Genomic DNA, 26562 nt, shown 5'->3' with positions numbered 1-26562 from the left:
CTGCATCATCTTCTGAAAAAATCTTTGTGTGTGTGTGTTTTAGTGGTTTGAAAGGAGGATTCTGCAGGCTCCATTTCATTTTAGAAAGTGCTTTGCCCTGATGGGGGTCATGCTTTTATTCCTCCTTCAGGAATTCAGGGATGCAGTCTGTGAAGGTAGAGTGATCTTTGGGATCTCTGCAGCTCTTGGTGCTCTGAGGAACAAAAAGGGAGACATTTTTATTGTGATGACTTTTATTTAGTGACATTTTTATTGTGATGACTTTTATTTAATGATTTTAGCGCCTTTCAGAGAAGCACAATGATTTCTTAACCAGCAGTCACCCTCAATCTGTAAAATATAAAGGTCCGTAATAGGAACACTCAGGTGTTGGTTTTACCTGATCAGGTAATTGAGGGCAAAACTTTCATGCAGAGGCTGGTGAGAGCTGGGGATGTGCTGCCCTTGCTGAAGGCTGAGCAGCATTAGGCTCCCTGAGCAATTAATTAAAGATAAATATTTTAAACAGAAGCATTGCACCACTCAGATAACTGGGAAACACACTTTCCTAGAAATGACACGTGTTGAGGGCTGTGATCACCAGCGCTAGGACCAGCTGAAAATTCTCTTTTGCTGAATGGTTCATTAAAATATGCCTTAGTTTTTTAATTCCATGTGTGTGGGCAACGAGGCTGGTGAGGGGCCGGGAACACAAGCCCTGTGAGGAGCAGCTGAGGGAGCTGGCGGTGTCCAGCCTGGAGAAAAGGAGACTCAAGGGTGGCCTTATCACTCTACACCTCACTGAAAGGTGGCTGTGCTCAGGTGGGGTTGGGCTCTTTCTCCAGGAACTGACAGAACCAGAGGACACAGCCTCAAGCTGCACCAAGGGAAATGTAGGTTGGATGTTAGGAAAAGGTTTTTTACAGAAAGGGTGATAAAGTTCTGGAATGGCTGCCCGGGGAGGTGGTGGAGTCACCATCCCTGGATGTGTTTAACAAAGCCTGGATGTGGCACTGGGTGCCGGGGTTTAGATGAGGTGTTGGGGCTGGGTTGGACTTGGTAATCTTGAAGGTCTCTTCCAACCTCGTGATTCTGTGAGGTTTTTTTAAATTTTTATTAAAAAGAGCAGGATTTCTGTCTTATAATAGAACTGGCCTTCATCCCCAAAGCACCACAGATGTCAAAGGATGCAAGATCTCTACCACATTGATTTAACTGGATAACTGGACAAGTCAGTAGCTGCTGTTGAGGTTTATTGGGCGATGTCTTTTTTTGCCAGTCTGTGGTCCAGGGCGTAAGGGCTTTGGGAGCTGTGTGGCTGCTGAACCTATGAGAGCTCCAAGTGGAGCCTGAGAAGTTCCAGGAGCTGCAGCTGCTCTGGAAACACAGCCTCACTCCTGACCCTGCCGCTCTGGAAATGCAGGATGGGTGCTGTCAGGTGTCTGCTGTGGCTCTGATCATTCAGATTATTCTGATTATCCCGTGCTCAGCCCTCGTCAGCCCTGCTCGTGTTTGGATTATGGAGCCTCACTCTGCATTTCCTGCTGTACAAATCCTCATGGATATGTGGAATATATATATATCCCTATGGGTATATGGAATATCCTGAGCTGGAATGGACCCACAGGGATCACTGAGTCCAGGACATCCTAGTAATCCCACCCCGTGCCTCAGAGCATTGTCCAACGTGTGCATGTGGTGCTGGATCTACAGCTGGGATCAGAGTATGGCAACTCTAACATGAAAATTATGGGAAATAACCACTTAATTCTATCTGGGCAAGGTTTGTTATCTGGGATTAGTCAGTGAAATGGGATAAGGATATTTTTAAAGCAATGTTTATGTTTGGGTCAAACATTTGGGACACGCTTATTATAGTTTGTATATTTTCATTGTCATAATTATGGAAAACGCGTGGTGGGGGATGGATTGGGACTGTGAGAACAGTTCCAAAAGTGCACAAATGCAGTCTTTAAATCCTGTTCTCTTGCTGCAGGAGATGTAACACAGCATGGGATTAAATGATAGTTTTATTGAGTTTGAAAGGGGTTTTGCAGCTTGGGCTTCTGCTGTTCTACCTACTTTAAAAAGCAGACAAATTACTTTAAAAGACTGGTTCTGAAAAAAAAAAAAACAAACAAAAAAAAAAACCCACCAGTATTTTTTCCAGAGCCTTAGAAAGTAAAAAACACATACTTTTAAAACTTTCTTCTCAATCAATAATTCTGTTCTTACATTGGAGAAAGGTTGGTCGTGACAGATGCACTTGGATGTATTTAGATTAGTATCATTGCTTGAGGAAATGTTTGATGGGACACAAACCAAACAGTGGTATGGACACTGGACAAGAGTACAGATAAAAGGAATGGATAAAAAGATTGATAAATTTTATCAGAGAGTATTGGGTCAAAATTTGGGTTCCAGTTGACAAATCTTTAGAAGTCAGTGGAGCAAAATTGTTTTGTTTTGCTTATTCACCTCAGTTTATGGCAAAACAGTCCCTTTTCTCCCTGCCCTGTGCTCCTGTAACGTATCCCAGAATGGTTTGGGTTGACCTTAAAGTTCATCCAGTGCCACACCCTGCTGTGGGGATTTAGTCACCATTCATGATGTGAATTATGCCCAACCTGTATAAAAATGTGGAGTTTTAACATCTGTATTTGTACATGAGTTGTATCACAGTGATGGTCAGCACTTTGTGACAGGTTTGTGCAATTATCTCTAAAATCTGGAGACGCCAGGCCTGCCTTGCATGCCTCATTCCCCTTTGGGAGGAATAACGTGACACCTTCATGAAATATTAGTGCTCAGCTGCTCTGTGTGTGTCTGAAAAATGTGCTGTGTGGGACAGCTGGGTACTGCTGCAGCAGCACAAAAATCTGTGCACTTGGGGTTGTTTTTACCTTGCTGGAGGTGAGGCTGAATTTCCTGTACACACGTGGGTTTTGGAGCTCATTGTTCAGGGGAGCTGGGGAATGCTGGGGTCCAGCAACTCTGGGTTATTGGGGGATGAGGCTTCAGAGCTATGGGGTCCCCACCTCATAGCTTTGGTCAGAATTCAGAGTTCTTACTCCTTTTGTCAGAATTCATAGGTTTTACACCTGTGGTGTAAAAGGCCTACAACACCTTTTGTCAGAATTCATATCTCTTATACCTTTTTCAGCTCTGCTTACACAGAATTGGTGCAATCAGAGTTGCTCCAAAGATGCAAAAATCTGATGTAAAGGTCAGCCCTGAAACTGCAATGGATAGGATTGTATTGATTGGATCAAGCCCACTTTTTTTTTTTTTTTTTTTTTTAATTTCAGACTTTTGGTAGAGAGTTTTTGTTTAAAAATAGTAGTTTCTTTTAAATGAGCTGTTGTATTCTTGAATGACATTGCTAAATTTATGGAAAACCAGGTAAAGTTTAAAATTAATTAACTAAATTAATCTAGTTTTTCTATTACCCTTTTCCATTTCTGTTACCATTTTCCATTTCATTGTTTCCATTTCATTGTTACTTGATTTGTTCTTCATCCCCACACATAAATTCCATCATCTCTAGTCCTCCTTTCTCATTCCTTGAAATTCCACTCTCTCCTTTAGCCTTGTGCCTATGCCTTGATAAAATGATTTGATACAGATTTCTTGTTTATTATCTTAAATATAACTGTTTAAAAATTATTTGATACAGATTTCTTGTTTATTATCTAACATATAACTCTTCAAAAATTAAAATCTAGTTTACTGTTAAAGATTTCCTAAAAACTGCCTGGTTAAGAAGCAATACTTTATTTGTTTGCAGATTCATCTGGGCCAAAAATTTACATTTATGTACAGGAAAATGTGAATAAGAATGTGAATATATCTGCCTAAAAAAGATAATTATATAATATAATGTGAAGATAACATTTGGTTACCCTGAGTTTCATGCAGATTTTAGAGCAGTGGCAAAAGTGACTTTCCCAAAATAATATCTTGGACTGGTCTTGAATGTCCTTTTCCTATGCTGTGAACCAAACTTCTCCCTTTTGATTTCTGCAATTTTTAAACACTCCCCACCCCAATCACCTTTTTTTTTCCTCTGTAAATTTAGATAAAACAGCCTCAGAGTTATTCAGAATGGAAAGTATCACAAAGGTAAGGGAAATAAATTCCTTCGATTCTTAAATTTAGCCTGCTCCGCTCAGGTTGGGAACGGCTGCTGGTGAACATTTACCTTATGGAAAATGGGGAAAAAAAAGTGTTTATTTGTATACAGAAAGATACAGAGCCTGCTTTGAAGTGAATTTTACCTTCTGCCCATGTGGGAGCAGCGCTGCTGTGAGTTGTGCCCTTCCCGTGCCAGCTGCAGGCACTCGTTATTCCCGGGTAGGGACAGGGTGGCATTTCTGCTGTGCCAGGTGCGCTCTGTGCTCTGCAGGTCACGGTGCCACTGGGGCTCTGCAGAGCTCTGCCAGGCTTTTCTCGGGCACTTCTTGCCCTCTGCACAAAGTGTGCAAGGCTCTCGTAAATCACAGCTGCTCCTGGGTGAGCAGGGGATGGAGCTGAGCGGGGCTGGGGAGCCCCGGGAGCTCCCCTGGGTGTTCAAGGGGATGTCAGAGCCTGGGCTGGGTGCAGGGAGCCCTCCGATGGAACTGTGGGTTTCTTTCAGGAGAAATCAGTGTAAAATACCTGCAGGACAGCAGGGAAAGGTGAGCTGAAGGTGTTTAATTCTGCCATAGCAAAGGCAGAGTGGCTCCAGCGTTTGGGGTTTCCAGCAATCTGAAACCCAGCAGCTCAGCAGAGTTTCAGGGCTTTCTTCCTCAGACTCTTGTTTGGACCTGGAATATGAATAAAAAATTAAAAAAAATACATAACAAATAGATCTTTATCTTCTTTATCACTCCCACTTAAGAAATGAGTCCTCTTACCAACAGCAATTGCCTCTCAGTGCTCAAGAATAATATTTTGTGGACTTTGCACACACCGCTTTCCTGTTCTGGTGTAATTTTGTTTTATCTTGAGACATTTGCATGCCACAAATGTACTTTTCTAACAGCTTAGTTATTATTATTATATTTTGTTCTGCATATTTTAAAATTTCTTAATTATCTAGGTTTTATCCACTTGTTTTAATAGTTGGGTGAAACCATCTTGAGTATTTTTGGAGTCTCTTTTTACAGTCCCAAAATTTAAAGACCTAGGACTGTTGGTTTCTTCACATGGAAGGTCTGTACATGTGAAATACTCTCTTAAAATTCTGTCCAGTCAAACATGCATTAATTCACAGGGTTTGATTTTCTCAGGTAAGTCTGACAGTGCTTTTTTTTTTTAAATATCACAGTATAATTCTTCTAGACTCTATTAAAAGTCCTTATAGTTTTATAGGAGAAAATGTTACTCTTTACAGACACAAAGGTCTGTAATTTAAAGCAATCAGAAGTTAATTTCCATAGTGTGCCAGTGATAAATGTAATTTGCACCATTAAAATATAATAATGTTTCCTGGAAAAATGAGATAATAGTTAAAAAAGCAGCACTAAACTTCCTTACTTTTGGATATTTTATCATTATTTTCTTTTTCTAATGACAACTCTGTCTTTTATTGATGGAAGAAAATGTTTATCTGTGAGAAAGTGCCTGAAGTAATTAATAATAATAATAATAATAATAATAACAATAATAATAATAGTAGCAGTAAGAACTTAGTGTGTGTATGTATGTCTTCCATAAAAATATTGGTTTGTTTTTTAACATTGATTGTCCCACTTGTCCCACTTATTTTTGTGTGGACATTTTAAAAATCGGAGCCAGTAGGAACTTTCTTTTCCTTTCCTCTCTTCCTTTAGTTCCTCTAAAATTTAGAATAGTACTTCAATATATTTATGTTGATTACAGCAAAATCTTGTTACAGTTCAAGCTGTACAAAGCCAGAGGGCCAGGCTTACCCCCGGTGTCCAAACCTGGGCAGAGAAGCTGAAAATTGCAGCACTGGCTTTGCTGCCTCCCCTCTTTTGGGATCTTTTAGTGGTGGAGGGTTCAGTGAGGGAGGCTGGGATTCAGTTTCATCCTCTGCTTGATCCCATTTCATCCACTACCTCTCGTTTCCCCAAGTACTCCCGTACCACAAAGCGAGCCAGGCGCTCTGGGTTGGTGTGGAGGCTTTCTCTGCTGCTGGGTTTATGTTTCAGCACTCCAATAAATAACTAAAAAGATAAAAGGTGGTGGCTGGAACTGACGGCTCCCTGCCTTTTCGGCAGCATTTCCTCAGAGTGGTTTTGAGAAGTCCTTGCTGAAGCCTGGAGCGCTCCAGAGGCTGTAGTTTTGCTCGGCAGTGCAGGTTGTTCGGGGTGGAAGGATGTCTCCAGAGCCCGAGGCGCGCAGCCAGCCCAGCCCAGGCTGTTCTGGGCTAGGCACGGTGCCTTCGGGAGCTGGGGACACGGGAACCGACAGGAACCCACCTTCCCTGCAAGCTGCTGGATTCTGCCAGGGCCGCTTGGCATTGCCCCGCCTGGGAGGCCGGAGGAAATGTCATTTTGGTGTTCAGGATTTGGCAGGGAAGGAAAGCATCGCCCGGCCGGCGGCGCCTCCTCCCCGGAGCGCTCCCTGTCCCCGCTCCTGCCTCCCTTCCCCACGCTGCCTGTGCTGGGAAGGAGACGGGGATCCAGGGCTTCGAGGGGGTGGAGAGAAGCAGGAAAGGTGTGTCCCTGCTGCCACACCCCGGGGTGTGCTGCGGGAGCGCCTCACTCATCCCATGGCCAGCGCTGCTCCGGGAGCTGGGCTCACCTGCACGGCTCGTCCGCTGCCTCGGCCAGCCGCTCCCGGGGGCTGCAGCCTTCCAGGTACGGCACAAGGATGCTGTGCACGGCAGCTCTGAGCTTTGCTGCCCGGCAGGATTATTCGGGGCTGGCTGGACGCTTTTGGGCTCTGGTTTGGGGTTCCAGGCACGCACAAGCTGTGTGTGCCCTGAGTGGGAAGCCGTGAGGAACGGAATGTGGGCTGGTGAGAGAGGGAGAATGTCCATTATTCGTTTGCACAGCCAGAAGGCAAATGGGAATTGCTTCAAAAATGTCCCCTGCATTTGACTTTTGGGAAGGATGGGAGTAGAAATGACTCATTAGAACGGAGCCATGTGAAAGAAAAATGTAACTATGTTGGATTTATTACCTAGAGGTGATGCTGTACCTGAAATATTCATCAGCTGTTTATTTTCTCTTTAACAATTGTCACTGTAGCCCAGTACAAATGCAGTGTTTGGGATGACTTTCATAGATAGCAGTAAATGGCTGATATTGCAAGGAAATGTTTGTCAAGGAAATAAGCAGCTTACTAATGAACTTTAAATAATAATAATGCTTATGTTTCATGTAGATTTCTGTGCTGAAAATGTACATCCTTTCTTTTTAAACCTGATCTTTTAAAAATTCATTCGGCACCAGCTTTTGCCTTGTCAGAATTTCGCATGTGCTTCTGTTTCATTCTTTTCTTGCTTTTAGACTTTATAATAGCAGTGAGTTTTATTTAACTTGAGCTCAGGCACCAATAAGAACAATATTCAGGTATTTATTCTGGAGGTGAGAACATTTCTAAACTAACTAAAGCTGTTAAATGAGTACAATTAGATTAAATATTTTAGTAAAACATAGAATGCATCACTATTCCTGCTTGTTATTGGAAGCAAGGATAGAGGAAAATAGATGACAATATTAATTTTGACAAAATGCAGCAACATTTTTCAAGTTGTCATGCTTAATGTAGTCTAATTTTGCTTATCCTTGATTTTTGCATGGATTCACAGTGAATTTTTAGCTGAAATTCAAATGGTACTGAATGTCTGGATAGGGTGATATATTTGGATTTGCAAATGCTTCTATGAATTTTATCACTTCTCTGGAAGGAATTAGCTGAAAAGAGATTCTTAAAAAGACTTTTTTTTTTAAAGGGTTCAAGTTGGATGTGAAATATTGGCAGCCAATCTGCCATTCATCAGTTTACCTGAGCTTTTTTCATCCCCTCCAGAGAGATAATTCATACTTTTAAAAACCTTTCTGTGTGGGCAAGTCTGTGAAACTGAATTCTGCCTGAAAAGACCCCGAGTTGGTAAAGCATGGTTATGTAACCAGTATTGCATAATAATGCATTTAATGATATTCTAATAGGAGTTTACTTTTATCGCTGTTTCTTTAGGAGAAAAGGTTGCAGGGCTGTGGCTAATTACCCTCCTTCTTTAAGGTCATCAGCTGTCCTCGTTTTCAAGGACATCCCTTGCTAACAGGGACAACCCTGGAATCTTGGAGGTTTTATTGAAAATGGGGCAATGTTCTAATTTCAGAGCAATCCCATGTCAGGCAGACATCTGAGCAGCTCCAGAGCTCACGTGGCTCCGAGGGCAGCGCATCCGGCCTGAGTAGCACCAGCACCAGCACCAGCTCCTTCCCTGGCACACAAAGATGTGCCAGACAGAGGTGCAGCAGCAGCTGTCCCACTGCTGCATACACACCAGCCTTAGATGTAAAAAAAAAAAAAAAAATAAATTGGGTTTTCTCTTCAGACACGTGTTCGCTTTTCCCCTTCTGTAATCCCACAGCCATGGGAATGGGTCAGCAAAATCGGGTTTGTTGCCCCGTTCCACTTGAATGGAAAGACCAGTCAGCAAATGCTGGAGCACTGGGAGGAATTTTCGCAGAGGCTGAAGCTAAATTTAAAGGAGGAACAGCTCTCTGCACTCTCTGTTCTCAGACAGTTGTCAAAAGAGAAAAGTAGGTTTTGGAAGCGTTCAGATTTGTTTGACGACTTTGTTATCTCTGTGCTTGAACTCAGACTATTTTATATGTGCTTTAAAATAAGGAAGTCCTGGCATTATGTAAGGGGTTAGCCAAGTACAACACAGAGAAAGATGCAGGAGGGATTGAAGTCTGGTTTTAAATGTGTGAGAGGACATCTGTGACTGCACGGATCTCAGAAGGTTTCTGCTGTGGAGGAGATCACTGATAGCTCAGTTCTGCCCCTCTGGAACAGGAATGTCTGTGAGGGCTTTCCTGGATTTCACTGAGCTTTCCTGTGCTTGAGGAGACCTTGTGGAGTGGTGTCTTCTATTGGAATGAAAGCTTTCTAATATTTTTAGCACAGAGACCTTAATAAACTTGAGGGCTTTAACGGGAAATTGTTAAAATAGAAAGTCCTTCAGTTTTCTCCAAATTTTAGGGAGTGATGGCTCCATAGCCTTCATGGCACCTGGGACTTGTGCACGTTGGGTTCCAGGGCAGCTGTCCCGGAGACGGAAAAGACCCAGTGGAGTATTTAAATCCCCAGTCCTCCCATATGGCTGTAACCCAATGTGTGAGCTCAGTAGGAAAATGCATGCATTTTTCATGTATGGTGCTGTGTCAGGACACACATGGGAGACTTTCTTTTCTGGGTTTGGGGCTTTAAATGTACCACCAACGCACACACACTGCTTGTCTTTGTGTTATAGTGACAATAGGTTTTGTAAATAAACAATTCCAGTTACTGCAGCTGCATTTTGTAACAATATCCATACTTGGTGTCAATTTATGAAGAGCTGAATGAGCTTAAAAGAATGTAGTTTTTTATTTACAGCACGTACCTGCGTAAGTGACAGGTCTAGTGTCCCATTACTTCCCCTTCTGTCATTTTGCAGGATAGAATTTCATGCATCTGCCAGCTCAGATTCTCCTTTGCTGGAAAGATTTCATGTACTCCCACTTCTCATAATTAGAATAATGGTGCCAAATTTTCTCAAGGTTAAGAAAACTGCTGGAACCATAAAATAGAACATGAAGGAGCTGTAATTGCTTGGTTTTTAAAGTGAAGATGTGAAACTCCTGTAGAATGACCACAGTTTTTGTGGGAAATCAAGGGCAGTGTCACAACACTGAGGGCCCAGGTTTCAGCTGAGGTGAAGGAATGACTTTGCTCAAGTGTTGAACCTGATGCATGCCCGGAAAAGCATCTATGCCACAATTTGTAAGCTATTTAACACTGTAAAAATCAACTGGAAAGTGTTTGTGTTTTCTTTAGTAATTAAATAGGGATCACATCAGTGATAATGCATTGTGTGCATGGAGTCCTACAGCTCTCCTTGCTGCTAATGGGATTTGCAAGTGTTGCAAAATCTGTATTCAGCAGAAAATGTGCTTCAGAGTGCCTTAGAAAGCTGTTCAACCTTTATTTCTGAAATTTGGGGTGACTTCAAGTTGGCCAAATTGGCTTTAGAAGAGCCCTGCTCTGAGCTTCCCTGCCCTCATTTCTTGTGAGCATCCCGGCTGTGTTTGGCCAGCAAGGTGCCCGTGCTGGCCAGCACAGCCAGAGTGCTCTGTTCCTGGAGACCAGGGCACTAAAATATGCTACAATATACCTGGGGAGCAGAAATGAGGATGTTTGTTTCTAACCCAGGAGGACCTGAGAGATCTGTGCTGCAGAGCAGTGCTGGCAGCTTTCCTTTCACCTGAGTCCCAGGGTGAAGGCCCGTATCCATCCCACTCCTTCCCTGTCTTCTCCCTCAGGTTGCAGATATTTGGCAAAGGCTTAAATGCATCTCTTGCTCTTTAGCCACTTGCCTGACTCCTCCTTTCTCCAGTTCTCCTGCTTGCCTGTCTCTCCTGACACATGGTGTGACAGCAGTGCCTCCACTGGGGCCATGGACCAGCCTCCCCTTCTCCACAAACCTCATCTGCCAGGCTGCTGGAGCTGCACCATCCCTGCTGCCTGGGAGCTGAGCACGAGGGGATGCTGGAAAACGGTTCAGAGCTGAATTCAAATCCTCTCCCACGCCAAGAGGTGCCACCACTTGTTACCTGTGCTGCCACCTGCCTCCCTGTTGCTTTTTCTGGGTGTGTGCTGATTTTATTTTGGTTAAAGATCACAGCCACAGCCTTCACTCACAAGTTCTCTCTTTATTGACACTGTGACCACACTGAAATGCTGATTGTTTTAGTCCTTTGTTTTTCCACCACTGTACATGATCCCTGCCCAACTCTCAGTGCACCTTTCCCCCAGCAGAGCCCCTCTGGATACATTTTGGGCTTTAGGAAGTTGGTTGAGGTGTTAATCTCTGGATTCTGCTCTGATTTGCTTTTGTTTCTTGGTATATGCCTTTACCAAAGCCTCATTCTTCAAATTGTGCTTATGAAACAGGTAGAGGTGATTGATAATCTGCCTTACCTTGATCCTAAATGGTCGTGTGCAGTTTTAGGTATTGCATGATCTAGTGTAACGTAAAATTTCCAATATAGCAGAATTTAATGTTGCTCTAAGTATTTTTGGGAATTATGCAACCTGCTAAAGCAGGCAAACAATTTTTCCCCCGATAATCAGAATTAATTATTTTTAGCAAGGTTATCTTGATAGCACTGTGAATGGAGATTTGTAAATGCATTTTGCTGATTTTTTCAAGTCCCTTAATTCCTATACTTTGTGGATTGAAGGAAAACAAGTTTTAAAAGAATCTCTTTTGTGTGGCTAATCCTATATATAAGAAATGTATTTAATCTGTATTTGCAACTTTTGACCTTGAGGTTCAAATGTGTTCAGAAAATTCACTCTAGGATTAATGTTTTGATTAAATTGATGGCCTTCATTGTATGGAAACTTTTTGCTCCCCCTCCAGTGCCAGTTATGAAGATTTATTCTTGATTCTGAAAATAAAATTATTTTCCCAGGGACATTGGCAAAGTTCATCCCAACTCTTCCTTTGCTCTCAGCAGCTCTGGGTGAACAGTGGCATTGTGAGCTCAGGGAAAGCCTTTGGAATGGCAGGTGCAGATTAACTGCTTTGTCCGAGATACTCAAGCCAAGATGTGGGCATTGAACTCTTCAATAATTGTCCTCTCCACCCCTTTTAACTTCCTTGCTGTGTTTCAAACTTGTGATATTGGTTCTGGAGAGCTGTGACCAGTCTGCACAGTACAGGAGAGGTACTGGTGACTGGGGGGAGTCCAGAGAAGGGCCACCAAGGTGGGAGCATGTGGCACACAGGGAGAGTCTTGGGAGTGTCAGCATTCTTCAATCAGGAGAAGAGGTGGATGTGGTTTTATTCCTTTCTTCACTTACCCAGTGGAGGTCATAAAAGAAGGAAAATCCAGACTCGTCCCCAAGGTGCACAGCAAAAGGATTTGAGGTAAAAGCTGTAATTCCAGTAAGGGGAATTCTGGTCAAACATAAATAGCTTTCTCACCAGGAGGTTGTTCCAACATGGGAACAGTGGCCCAGACAGGGGTGGGAATCTCCATCCTTGGGGATGCTCAAAGCTCAGCTGGGCATGACCCTGAGCAAGCTGTTCCACATTTGAAGTTGGCACTGAGTTGGGCTAGATGACCTTCTAACATCCTTTCCAATCTAAATCATCCTATGGTTTTCTTAGGAACGCTGGGGAAAAAAAACAACCCCCAAACCAAAAGAGAGCTGTTTGATTTGAAGTCAGTTTTCCAAGCAGAAATGCAGGGAAGCCTGAGCCTGTGTTTTTGTGAGTTGTGGACAACTTTTAGTCTGCTGGGACCTCTGTGAGTGTTGTGCTGTGGAGTCCTCTGGCAGTCCTGGAGCATTGATTTGCAATGGCAGCTTGGGCTCAGCTGTTCCTCTGGGTTGTTGCTGGCCATTCTTTATAAGACTTTTATACCTTTCCATGATAGATTTGTGATCTTCTGCTGCTCTAATTGATTCCAGCAAGTAGAATTCATTCAGGTAAGACCAAAGTACAAAACAGGAGGAGTGAAAGCAGCACAGTCTTGTCCTGTGTTGGGAATTCAGAAAACATTACTGAAATTCTTCCATCTCAGACATTTTTGTGCAGTTGCTTTCAACAGTGATAAATGACCTGCCCCAAATTTTTAGATGACTTTTCCATTTATGGTGTGAAATTATATAAAAGTCAGAGTAATAAGGAAAAAATGTTAACTTAATCTTGACTGCTTCAGTTCATGTAGGGAGGTTTGACACTTGTTGCTGTGGTGTTATTACAGTGGTTGCTAATTAGTCTCTTGTTAAAGCACCCTTCCTGCAAGTGTCACCTTCCTTTGGGTGAGTTCTTCCTGCACTATAAAATAGTAAATACTACATCTGATAATCATCTTGATAAAGGCTTGTGTCTGAGGGGGAAATGTGATTAAAGAGGAAAATGAGTTATGATAAAACATGCTCAATTAATATAAGGTGTCACTTTTGAAATATAGGGTGGGATCATTAAGGTTACAAGGATGGAAACTGGTTGGAAACTACTACCCCCTCTCTGGTTAAAAGGAAAATTGCTGGGGGAAGTGTCACCATCATTCTGTGGGATGGCATCATCCTTAGGGATGTCACTTTATCCCTGAGAGGCCTTGGGGGACAGGATGGGCAGGGAGAGCAGAGGCAGATCAGGGAGAGTGAGGCAGATGAGCCAGCCTGGGTCAGGGTGGCCACAGTGTACCTTGGTTTTGAGGCAAAAAATCTGACAGTCAGGAGGTTCTGTCCCCATCTTGGGGTATGGGGGGGGGAAAGAATGAAAATAAATCACTATGTAAAAAGGCAGAGAATGAAAATAAATCACTATGTATAAACCCTCCTGCAGACAGAGGGTTTCCAACAATTTTAGGATATAATTGTTAAAGGGGATTCTAGCTGGATAAAGGCTGAAATATTTGAATTGCATTTACAACTGTATCTGTCTTCCTTTCCTGCTAAGTATCTGTGATGAACTGTGTTGGGATTGCTCTTCCTCTGATAAAATGTTGTCTAGTAAGGACAGAATCACAGGATCATGCAGGTTGGAAAAGTCCTCTGAGATCATCAAGTCCAAGCTATCACTGATCAGCACCTTATCAACCAGACCATGGCACCAAATGCCACATCCAGTCTTTCCTTAAACATCTCCAGGGATGGTGACTCCACCACCTCCCTGGGCAGCCCCTTCCAATATCTAAGCATCCTTTCTGTGAAGAAATTCCTCCTGAAGTCCTTCAGTGCAGCTCCTTTCCCTGCCATTGTAGTGTTTGCAGAGGTAACTTTTGCAACAGTCCTTCCTTCTGTAAAAGCTGAAAAGCCTAAACCACTGCTGTTCCTGCTAGACTGGTACTCTGATTTTGAATTTTGAGCCTTATTTGAAGGGCTGGTTTTATAGTGTTCCTTTTCAGTATTTTATTCTGATAGTGGATTTCCTGGTGCCTAAGTTGGACTAAAGTTCCTATGCCTAATGCATCAGATAATTTGTTACAGAATCTTGTTTACAAGGGAAGATTTCTTGACATGAAGTTGCTGGTTAATGCAATGTTAAACAAATGATCCCATGTCTCAGGTGTCTTAGAAGGTTCATTCTGGGAGAGAATTTTTAACAATTAGAGTCAGGTCCCTGTAAAAGGGAGGCATAGCTCCAAGGCTATAATCCAAAAAGGCTAAATCCAAATTTATGCAACTGAAATAAGAATCTGTGGATAAGACACAGAAGGTTGTGAAGACCAGTTGTGCTGAGTAAATTATTTAGGAAGGGATGGGAAATGAAAAGATGCTAGAGATAAGAGGCAGAAGTGGAGTTTGCAATGTGTGTCCATCAGCAAGGCATTTGGTGCATTAGAGGCAGATCAATAGTGGGGAGCAGCCCTGGATCTGTGCAGGTCTCGTGTCTGACTGGATTTAGTCTGAGCCTTTGGCCTCAAAGTGCTCCTGCTGGGGCTGGAAGCCGTCCAGAGCCCTCTGATTGTTCCTGCCCTGTGTGTGCTGAGTGTGAACCTGCAGTGGGACTTCTTCTCTGTTTTCTCCCAGAGAAATCTCCTGCCTCAGCTCCAGAGCTTTCTGCAGAGCTGAGACACAGCCAGAGCCGAGCTGCTGTGAACTGCAGTGCTGCTCAAACCCAAAACGTGAATGTAGGGCACAGCAAAGTCATCTGGCTCTGAAGCCTGGTGTAAAAATACATCATCTTATCCTCTGCTGGAGAAGCAGAGGTCCTTCTCTCTTAAAGGAGAATTTATCAAAATGAACTATATTGGGTTAAATCCATTTTCTTTGAAGTTGATGGTAAAGCTTCAACTGATGTAAATGGGAGTAGAATTAGGCCAACACTGATCACTTAGGGGAAATCAAAATCTAGGCTAGAGAAAAGGCAAAGATCAGCTCTGCACAGATACAGAAATAGTTCCTGTGTGCTGTGCCACTGGTGGCTCCTGTGTGCTTCAGCTGGAGTTGGAGGGCTCATTTCTAGGGCAAATGTCACTGAAATCACTGCACCAGGTCAGTGGTGGCACCCAGTCAGTGGTTCCCAGCTGTGGGATGCTGGTGTGGTGCAGCCCCAGCTGCAGCACAGCACTTCTCCCTGGGGACATTCTGCTCCCAGACATGGCCACAGCTGTGGTGCCAGGCCTTGAGGAGCCACCATGAGAACCTCACTCTCTGTGTTATGTTCCTGACAACTTGTGAGTCAGGACAAGTCCTTCCAACTTTGGGATTCACAGTGCTGAGGTACTAAAGAGTTAAAGTGCAAAGGGTCCTAAAGACTTTAGCAAATGGATTTACCACCAGCATCACTCCCCTTTTTCCTGTGCCATCTGTGCCAGCAGTGTTGGTCCCTGCAGGAGGATGCCACCTGCAAGCTGCCTGTCTGTTTTCCCCTGTGCTGGAAATAGCACTGCCAGCAGAAAGAAATATGTGGTTTTTAGTCAGTCTGATGGTGCTGAGGACTTGAGCTCCTTTTCAGGCACTGATTTGCTCCTTTTTTTTGTGTTTGGACAGGGTCTTCCTGCTCTGTTGTGGAAGAGCAGGAGACATCTATCCCTGGAGTCAATGAAAACAATCTGTTTACGAGGCTCTCTGGATCTGTGTGCTGGGCTGTCACCCTGGTGCATGAAATGTCTAACAGAATAGCAACAGAGCTGTGCTCAGAATGTGACTCTGGGGAGAAAACTCTGTCACAAGGAATGACAAATCCACCAGTGCTCCTTATGCAATTAAAATGGCAACTTATCTGTGTGTGCTTCATGTTCCTTCCTCTTGAGCTGGTGAGGTGTTCCCGAAAGGGAACGCTCCCATCTCTGGGTCCCCTGTGCATCCCTGGTTTGGTCTCTTTACACTGATAGAAGCCTGGGGAGGTTTTAATCATAAGGGAATTAGTGCTTTGCCATTCCAGCACGGCTGCCTGGCTGCTCCGAGCTGCAGCTCAATTATATTAATCTGACTGTTGCCTGTTTAAGCATCGTCCTACATCTTGACTGACAGTGGGGTAAACAGATTCAGCAAATAAACCCTGCTGCCTGTGCTCGCCAGTGGCAGATCAGGTCAAGCAGAGCAGCAGCTGAGCAGGAGCAAACACACAAACAGAGCTTTGTCTGTGTCACTGCCTCCTGACTGCAATGGAAATGCACAACGTGAGCACACACAGCGCCACAAGAGTGCTTCCATGATGCCTTAGCGTCATTTCACCTTTTTTATTTTCCATCTATTAGCAATCCTGCAGTTCTTTAGTGTGTAACTCCAAACTCCACACCCAGGGCCAGCTGCAGCTTTCCCATTTGGGGCAGACACAACAATTCCTCTCCAGGCCTGGCAGTCAAGGACACCTCACTGCCTCAGGGCCCAGAGATGGGAACAAAAGGGACTTGGGGGAGCAAACCCGGGGTAAATGACTTCATCACCCGGAGCTGGAACTGGAAGATTAACCCCAAAATGCAAATGGACCAAACTTATAAAAGTATAAAACCCCTGACCCGTGGTCCAAAATGTACCTGAAGGCCCTTCAGTAAATAGAACTGCTTTTTATTCTCTTAATTTTGTCTGGCCTCTGTTTTTAGGTAGCCCAGAAAGGCATCAGCTCCTCCAAAGGAGGTGCACATGCTCTTGGTAGTCTCAGGGTGACACCAGGCAACTGCAGCTTCCAGGAAGACTTAAAGTGGTTTAGATGACAGCTGTGTGTTTTTCCTATTTGTCTGCTTTCCGCAAGGTCACTGGAATTGGTGTTACAGGGATGGGAAGGGTCTGTTCCACTCACTCTATTTCCGCAAATAATTTTTGACACTAAGTCCATTTTAAAATGGCTGTGCTAGAACTTGAGAAGTTTTGTTCTTGCAAGAAGTGACAAAAAGCAAGATAAACATAAGGTTATTAAGGAACACATCTGAGGAAGTGTTTTCTGTTCATTTTCAAAGAAGGCAAAACAATAATCACAGGAGCATATGTGAACAAAAGTTGTCTTGATTTAAAATGCTAAAAGACCTGCATTGATTTACATGGGGAGCACCAGATTGAGATAGGCTGAAGCAAGAGATAGGATCTTGTTTTTTAATCCCCAACCTGGCAGAGTTGCTCACTGCCATCAGGCGTGGGCTGGATCTGCATTTTGTGATGGCATGTGGGTTAGGTGCATGCAAATCAGAGACGTGGGCTCAGCTTTGATCAGTTTTGTTAAATTTTCTGAGATAAGCTTGTATTTTTATTTTTTGGGGGTTGTAGTTAAATATGCAAAGAATTGACAATTCCCTTTTATTCTGGAGATTGTTGTGGGGGTGCTCTCTCTGTAAGATTTGTGATTAAAAAAAAAACAGATTGGGAGATTGCTTAAAGTTATTAGAAGTATGGTAATTTCAATTCTCTGATGTCTGAATTATTTCAGATGGACTCACAAAACATAACAGGGAAAACTACAGCTGTTGCCGGAGGTGTGAGCTTGCTTCTCTAGGAAATATGTAGGAGTTGATGGGTGTGAAAACCTTGGAAACAACTGGATTTTGTCTTTTGTTTACTTGCACATTTCAGGTGTTATGTCAGTGCAGGGGGTTTGATTCAAACAGATTAATCGCAGAAATCCCAGTGTTTAAAACTTGTTTTAAAACTTGGTACACCTTGAACACATCAAGGCACTGATATGACCAATAATATTACAGGTTAATAATATTATGGTTAATAACTTTGGCTATTTTAGGCATGTTCAGCACTAGCCTGGATCTTTGGAGAGTTTGGTAATTCCTCATTATTGCTTCTGCCTGTAGAGGGAGAGATTTAATTTTATTGGTCCATTGGATGCCTCTACGTCTCTAATGCCAGAATTAATTTCTTTGGGAATTCTTTAGTATGAAATATTTGTGGGCCTGGTGTCAGAGGGAAGGATGTGGCTTTCCAGCACATCTGGGATGGCCATTGGTGATGGGTGACATGAATTCAAATGATCCAAACCATTTGGGTTTAGAAGTGGGAATCAAAGTAGCAACCAGCTGAAATCTTTGTAGGTATTTATGTGTTGTCCCTGAAGGGGATTTGAGCCCAACAAATCAATAAAGCAATGTCCCCTGGTACCAGATGGGGCCTAATAAATGGGAGCAGTCAGCTTATCTTGGTGTTTTGGGGGGTATTTCTCCAAAGCATCTCAAGATACCTCTTCCAGAAATTCTCTTTTAGGCATTTATTGATACTCTGATAGGAAAAGAACACAGGATAGGATTTCATTTTCAAGTAATCACCTTTAGTCAAAAGCCAGAACATTCTGTGTTGGATCACTTTTTGGGAGGTAAAAGCAACAGATAGAAATTTCTTTTTCAGAAACTTTATTTAGATTAAAAAAGGGTGAAAAAAACATGCTAAAATATGCTAAATTACTTCTGATCTCAGTATCCCTGGAGTAGCTCTTCTTACAAGAACACTTGTTGCTTTTACTCTTTTAATTTTCAGATCTGCTTGGAATTTGAAGTTACAGGTGTCATTCCTGGTGAATGCATAATTAACAGCACTTTAATTTAAACAGAATGTTCTAATCTCAAATTGTTCATGGTGCCTGTTGGCTGAGGTGTTTGGGGGGAAGTCATTACACACTCACTCCATCCCCACTTCCAGACCCAGGCCTGGTCTCTTGAAAAGTAGTTGTGAAGTTTGCTGAAGGTTTTAGAATTTGGATGTTTCCAGTGCCCGTAGTCTTCTGACATGGAAAAAAAAATCTCTGGGAACGTGGGAAATTTGGATTTGATGCCCTATTGGTTTTGTTTAATTTGAGAATTGACAGAAACCTCAGCTGCCTAGACAATATTCTAATAATTAATCTGCAGGTTTATTTTCACAGTTTCTTTTGCTCACCATTAATTTTGTTGTGGTTTTGAGTAGTTTCTCACTTTACCTTCCCAAATAAACTCATTATTTATCGTGCAGGATATGTACAAGGTCAACAAATGATCTATTGAAGCTTAATTGCAATATGGTTATCCAGTACTCAGAACACTTAATTATTGAAATATGTCCATGAAAAAATGCAGATTGTCCCCATGCCACCACCATTCAAATGGGACCAAGTAAATTACCAGGTTTTTACAATAAATCTCTGTAAAGAAAAAAAAAAAAAAAAACAACAAACAAACCCAACAACAACAACAAAAATTAACCAAAACCCTTGAAAAAAAATAAAATTCCAGATTTTAATTTGAGTTGGCACCTGGTATGTAGTTTGTGAGTAAATGGTGGTCATGTTCCAAAATGGAAGATTTCACTGGGAACAGTCACTGTCAGCCCCTCACAAAAATACCTTTTCAACTCAATTGTCTCTGCTTATCCCCATCACCGTGCTGAAGAGATGAGGAGGGACCTGTTCCCAAAACAGACAAGTAATTTGCTGGAAAGAGAATTTAGATCAACACATTTGATTACAAGGAGAAATCAAGCTGAGCTCGTGCACTTTGTGCAACACAGGTCTACGTTCGCTGCAAGAGCCATGGTTAAAATCAGCAAACAATCATGCTCCATAGCAGCTGAGACATCCAGATGGTCTCAGTTTATCCCTCATTAAAACACACTTCAGTGTTCCAATCTTTAGATAAAGATAGGCTTCAATAGCTGTGGCAAGGCCCATATCCTAAAAGAGAGGTCACAGGCACCGAGGCATTTGCAGAAAATACATTCCAACGCAGCCCAGGGCCTCCGTTGTGTCCCAAGGTCATGGAATCATTGAATCCAGAGTGATTTGGGTGGAAAGGGACATTAAAGACCATCCCAGTCCACCCCTGCCATGGCAGGAACACCTCCCACTGTCCCAGGCTGCTCCAAGCCCTGTCCAGCCTGGCCTTGGACACTGCCAGGGATCCAGGGGCAGCCACAGCTGCTCTGGGCACCTGTGCCAGGGCCTGCCCACCCTCACAGGGGAGAACTTCTTCCTAAATCCAGCTGAAATCTGCCCTCCTCCAGCTTAAGGCCATTTCCCTGTGTCCTGTCCCTCCATCCCTTGTCCCCAGTCCCTCTCCAGCTCTCCTGGAGCCCCTTTAGGCCCTGGAAAGGGCTCTGAGCTCTCCCCAGAGTCTTCTCTGGGCTTTTCTGCAGCTGCTGGAGCAGTGCTGTGGTTCTGGTGGGAGCCTTGGATCTGACCTTCCTTGTGTCATTCCTTGTGAGCGCAAGCAGCACTGCAGCACGGTGCTGAAAGGGAGTGGGCAGCACATTGCATTAATTTTGTTCCTACAGACCCAGAGAGGGCTTGGAACAGCTTTGTACCTTCCCTTCTGCCCTTGCTGGGAGGAGGCAGCTGAGGAAGAGCAGCTGGAAGCATCTGATCCATGTGTCAGATGGTCACAGAGGGCCACGAGGCTCATCTCCAGCTTCCCATCTTTCTTCATTTGCCGGGCAATTAATGAGGACCCCAATTGTGCTGAAATTTGAGGACCTGCTGAAGGGCTTTGCTGGACAGGACTCTGTGCATCCTGCAGCTAATTATGTCATTCATTAATCTGTTATCTCTTGATGATGGGCACGAGAGTCACTGAGAAGGATTCAGAACCTACCTGGAAATTAAAGTATTTATTCCTGGTATATCGGTAATCCTTCATTTCTGTGCTGCAGCCATGTGAAATCCTTACAGGGAGTGATATTAAGGGATTCTTAGAGAAAATTCCTGTTTCTTCCTTGTTCTCCTGGGTTTTTTCCCATATATGCAGATAACTAATGTAGCTTAAGAGATGCAGAGTAGGAAGATTAATCTCTCTTCCCCTTTGCAGCTCCTAAAGAAAGTTACAGCTTTATAGCTTCAAAAGAGAACATTTTATTTTTAAGTTGCTATTAATAGCACAGAAAATTAAAAGCTCATCATGGTTAGGATGAGATCCCGATTGAACTTGACAGGGAAGAAGATATTTAATAAAAGTACCAGCCATGATGATGGCTTTAAAATAAATCTGTGTGTTAATAGCTAAATTATGAGGCAACAATCTGCTGGTCTGCCTAAAAATGTGTTTGTAGGAGGATTTTTGGGATGACCTCGTAGCTAATGCATGGTTGTTGGTATGTCCTGTCCTACAGCTTGTATTTTTTGGCTAATTGTATGATTTTAAGGTTGGGCAGCAACATTCTACATAGCTGTGATCGCTTTTTATCCATCAATTGATGTCTGCTGCTGTTTTATCAGCTTATTTTTCTGAGCCACCAGCTAGGATAATGTGCTTGAGGGAAAATTACACCCTACATCAGTGGTTTTGTTACAGCATGTTGTACATTATTGGTAATTTGAATGCACCCAGATAAAAATAGAAAGGTTAAGTCGTTTTCCAAATGTTGCTTCTGTGAAGCAGAAAGAGAGTAATGTCTGTACTCATGTACGTTTTTGAGGGAAGAATGGGTTTTTTATTTTATTTTCCCTCTGCTAAAATTGATGCTTTCCCTCAAGCTGAATGCAGAGAACACTTGCCTTTGGAAATTTCTCTTCCCAAACTCTTTTATTATTATTTTTTTATTCTTCCTGTTGGATGTTTAGGTTTAATGAGCCAGTTTTTAGCATTACCGTGCCAGTTCTGCCTGCATATGCCTGTCCCCAAAGTGCCTTCCCGTGGGCCAGGTGGTGTGAGCTGGTGCCAGGGAGAGGAGCTGGTGTCCCACGGTGCCCAGTGCCCTCTGCAAGTGTCCCTGGCAGCTCCTGGGCAGGGCCCTCTCCCCTCCTTCCTTCTGCTTGGGGGCTCTCAAATGTTCCTCATCCCCCTCAGATGGTGCTGGCAAGGCCATTTTGGTCAGGGATTTTTGCAGGGCCTGGCTGTGATTTCTGTCATTGTACTTATTCATTTCTGTTCCAAAATGATTTCGTGATTCTCCATGGATGACAATAACCTGGGCAAAAAAAACCTTGGTATTTTGATTGGGCTGCCTGATAGCCATCTCCTTGGAATCCTTTGTGCATGTCCTAGTTAAAAGCTCTGCAGAACATCGCTGTGTGTCTTTCAGCTAATGCCCACTGAGATTTAAAACCTCCTTTTTGGCTGCTCTCTTTCTCAGGAGTGACCTTGGCTGGCAGTTCCCATTGTACACCCGAGTCCTGCAGGGATGGATTGTTTTCCCCTCTCCTCCTTTCACACGGATTTTCATGGTGCACACTCACCTCTCCAGCAGCTCTACTCTTGCCTTACAAGGCAGATCTTCTGAATCACCGGGGAGAAAATATGTTTATATTTGATTTTCTTAGTGATTAAAAATGCCTTGGGGGCTGTTGGGTTCGAGCCTATCCAAGGGCTTCCCCTTCTTCTGCCTTGATGAAAGGGAATCAGAATCACCTGTGATTTTCCTGGCAGGTGAGAGAAATCAGCCAGCTGGGGAGGGCTGGGGCCTCTTGGCTTTCATTTCAGCTGGGGACAGAGGAGGTGGATGTTCTCTTTTCCGCTCTCTGCAAAACTGCAAAGAAATGCTGCCCAAATCATCACTTCGGTTGCAATTTATTGTTCTAGCTTTCTGTTACCTGCAAGCTCGTGGCTGAGGATGTGGTGCTGGAGTTCAAAGCTGGCCAGGTTTGGATGTCTCTTTAGTAGCAAAGATGGGCTGGTTTATAAGAAAAAACTTAAAAAATATTTAGATGGATTTTTTTTTTTTTAGCAAAAAAAAAAAAACAACAACAAAACAAAACAAAAAAAAAAGCCCCAAAACTAAAACAAAACCAGAATATGCTTGAAGCAAATTTATCTTTTGAAGGGAAAAAAGGTTTTTTCTTCTATCACATAACTTATTTTCCATAAGATGGAGCAAAGCTAAAAAGTTATTTTTCTTTACCTCTGGTCCTTGCATAATGATAGTCTGAGAGTTCAGTGGCATCAAGGAGATTTGAAGAGATGCCAAGTTTTATAGGAGCTGAACTCTGCTCTGTGTACTAGTGGTGGTAAACTACTGGTAGTTTATTTTTAGCAGTTTATAACCTATTAAAGCTTGATTTTAAATCTGTTATACTTTCACCTGCTGCTTTTGAATCCTGATAAATAGGTGAGGTGGAGTAGCAATGCTCTGTAGTGTGCAGGCACACAGCAGGACAGGCTTGGGATTATGCCCTTGGTTAACTAAAATGATCTCCTGCCATCAAATGTGCAGGTGACAACAAAAATCTTTCTGAGATGGCCCCTGTTAGTTATAATTTGGTCTCTCTATTCTCATTTTAGAGAACTGCATCCCATCCCAAGAATAAAATAGCCCAGCCCTATGTAAGAATTTAAATTTTTTTTTTTAAAGAAAAAGATGTAAAAGTTCTTTTCACTGTTAACAAAAAGAAACTGTAGATATATGTTCAGAAAAGCAGATTATAGCCTGCAGTTTCCTTTTTCAGCCTTTATGGGAATGGTGCAAGTGAAAAATGTGCCTCTTCCAATTCCACTTGCATATATTTCTATTCAGACATTAAATAACTATATATTGTTTGGGGCTTTCTAGCAACCAAATTATTTACTTTTATATTTTGTTTTCTTCCTTTTTTATTTTTCTGCTTGCACTTCTTTTGCATGGAAGCTCAATTTTCTGGGTGTCATTAACCACCAATGATGCTGCATTAAAAGCTTCAGCATTGGCTTCATGTCTTTATATCTTTAATTAATATTATAAGGAAATACCTCAGACAGTGAAACCAAGGTGGCAGAAGAGAGGTCTGCAAATTTAATCTGGTGTGGAAGTTGGTTTAGTTTGTTTAATGGGGGTGGGATTTTCCTTCTTTTTTCCCCCTGGACCAGCTGTTTCTCATGATCCTTTTGATGCTCAGCATTTCACCTGCTGAGCAATCACACACCTGAAAAATAAGAGTAACTCCTGGAAAATTGGGTTTTTCTGCAATCAGTCTTGAAGCCTCTCGTTGATAAAATACTTTGCATGTATAACACTGAAATGTTGGCATTTTTGGTTAACACAGCAATCTGATTCCATGTCTGTGTGGCTGTGCTGTGGTCTCCTGTCTTTTGGCCAAAGGTCTGTTAAATCTGCTTAGATATTCTTGACTTTTATAGACAACAGTAGTCAGTCAGTCCTTTTCCCTGCTAATGGCTGGGTGATTTATGTGATAGATGCTGACAGAAGGACAGAGAGAACAGCAGAACAAGGCCAGGGTTTGTTTTTTCTTTTTCTTTTTTCTTTTTTCTTTTTTTTTTTTTTTTCCCTTTAATGGTCTCCCTTGGGTTGTTATGTAGAAATTGGAGCTTCTTTCTCAGGGAAAAGAGTGTCAACACTGATCATGCTACAATAGCATGGATGTTAAAAGTGGAAAGGTGCTTTAACCTCCAGAGCTCAGATCATGTCACAACAAAATGAATTTCTGGCCAGTTATGGATTTCCCCAGGTTTTTATTCTCTCTATTATCCCATAGATCCATATTTATGGAAAACACGATACCTGTCAACTTTTTAGTAAAAGCAATCCATCAAAATTCTATTTCACATTAATGAGTGCATTTCTGCTGCACTTCCTCATCCTCATGCTCCTAAGAAGGCAGGAAAATGCTTCAGTTTATCTCTATCTTATTTTAAAAGTAATCAAATCCAGGCCTCCTTTAAGTCTTTGAGTTTGCTTTGATATGACAAAGTCCTGTCCAGGACTGGAAATATTTCAAGTCCCATTTCACAACTCTCAAACCAGTCGTGGGGTGATGCAGCCCTCGAGGTAGAGCTGGGAGCACAGAGGAATCATGAAATGAAATTGCAGTTTATTGATTAAAAGCCTGATAGGTGGTTCAGTTGTAGGTAAGATTGTCTTCATTAATCTCAATTTTTAGGATTGAAAGTGCTTGTAAAATATTGTTAAAAAATCTGAGAAAAGAATGTGAAAAGAGGTCAAGATGGATGTGACCAATCAGGAAAAATGGCAACTTCTACCAAAGTATTAAATATTGGGTTAGTCTCAAGGCATGAAGATTAGAGAGGCTATTTAATTTTTTTATAATGAAATAATTAATAATAGACTAAAAAAAGTAATAATTAGGAACCAAACTCAGAGACTGAACAAAAGCCAAAAACTTTTAGGTGGGATGGAGCAGGAAAAGGTTAGATTGGAATTTTAGGTTGGAAGGAGATGGAAAATTTATTTCTTTTAAGATGTTTTGGAGAATTTTCTGATAAAATGAGCTATAATTAGGTATTTTAGGCACACAGACTCCTGGAACTCCCTGAAATTGTGTGCACCGAGCTGATAATCAGCTAAAGGTCACATGGTAACTCAGATTCAAGATTTAAGAAATCTGGTAGTCTGTGAAATACACAGATGAAGGGCAGATGTAGAATGATTCATCTTTTTAGTGTTCATGTGCTAATAATTTGCTTTTAGTGGAGCAAGGTAAAGAGAAGATCTGAATTATAGCCTGGTGAATTTGGGCTCTTTTCTTTTATAGGATTTTTCATCCTTGTTCCCTGGAATGAAACTGTAATGACTTGACAGAACAATAATTTTGGGGGAGAAAAGAAAGGCACCTCAGCCCAAGGAAGAGATTTTGAATGTTTTGCCCTGGAGATGATGATGACAACATCCCTCTGTGATGCAGCAACACTGTAGTACAGCCTTTGGGTGTTTTCAGCTATAAAAAAGGCTTCCCCACTCTCTGAAAGGGATGCTGGAATCTGTGCTGGGAAATGTTCCTTACCTGATCACCTACTGCTTTTAGAGCATTTAATTTAGATTTTTTTTCCACATCTGCTTTATTTAATGCTGAGTGTCTGAAGTCTGAATATCCTTTGGCTTTTATCCCAGCTTGTTTTTGATTAAAGTGATAACACAGTTTGGAAGTTGTCACTCCTTGCAACAGCTGTGCTGTATAAAATCAATTCTACATGAAAACATGCATTTTTTAAAGCTTATAGAGGTGTAGAATGGGTTTCTTCAGTGCCAGAAACACTATCCCAAAGAGTGGGAATATGTGGTATGTAGGAAGGCAGTGAATGAAAGAAACCCCAAACCTGCTTTGCAGTGGGGAATTGGAGCCTCAAGAGAATAAATGGCTGATGGAAAATAACCTTTCATTTGAGCACGGGAAGCAAAAGATCATAAATTCATGTTAGCACCAGCAGGGAGTGAGAGAGGGTGCTGAAAACTGATGGCTGGGACAGCCTTTAGTGAAAAATCTCATTTTCAGGGCAGATCCCACCTCTGCAGGCAGAGAGGGAGGCTCCTGCAGAGGCTCTGGCACCAGGGGAGGAAGGATTTCATCTGCAGGAGCTGCTGCAGTCCCCCAGAAGTCAGTGATGGAGTCATTTCGTTATTTAATGGGCCTGAATTGATTCCCTTAAAGCAGTTTTGTTGCTGTCAGGAGTTCATTTGGCTTTGCTGGAGCCATTTCCACAAGGAGCAGAGGAAAGGCTTGGGATCAAATGTAAGCTGAATAACTGTGCGCTGCAGCAGGGGCTGCAGGTACTTTAATTCACAACCCTCATTTCAATTCCCTTCATTACACTAATACAACAT

The 26562-nt window shown here is 42.5% G+C and overlaps 1 protein-coding gene across 15 annotated transcripts in view; it reads left to right on the top strand.

Annotated features, from left to right (window-relative positions):
- ATP2B2 (ATPase plasma membrane Ca2+ transporting 2) overlaps positions 1-26562 on the top strand; it is a 394438-nt gene that overhangs the window by 197782 nt on the left and 170094 nt on the right. Inside the window, exon 1 of one of the 15 annotated variants that reach the window (XM_068201526.1) lies at positions 22508-22652. The exons of the other annotated variants lie outside the window; for them this stretch is intronic. The gene's annotated coding sequence lies outside the window, so the exon portion shown is untranslated. Of the gene's footprint in view, positions 1-22507; positions 22653-26562 lie in introns of those variants that run through there. 15 annotated transcript variants of the gene reach the window in all.

This window comes from Anomalospiza imberbis, chromosome 11 (genome assembly GCF_031753505.1).
Source record: "Anomalospiza imberbis isolate Cuckoo-Finch-1a 21T00152 chromosome 11, ASM3175350v1, whole genome shotgun sequence".
Taxonomy (NCBI): Eukaryota; Metazoa; Chordata; class Aves; order Passeriformes; family Viduidae; genus Anomalospiza; species Anomalospiza imberbis.
This window is presented reverse-complemented; position numbering and strand designations above follow the sequence as displayed.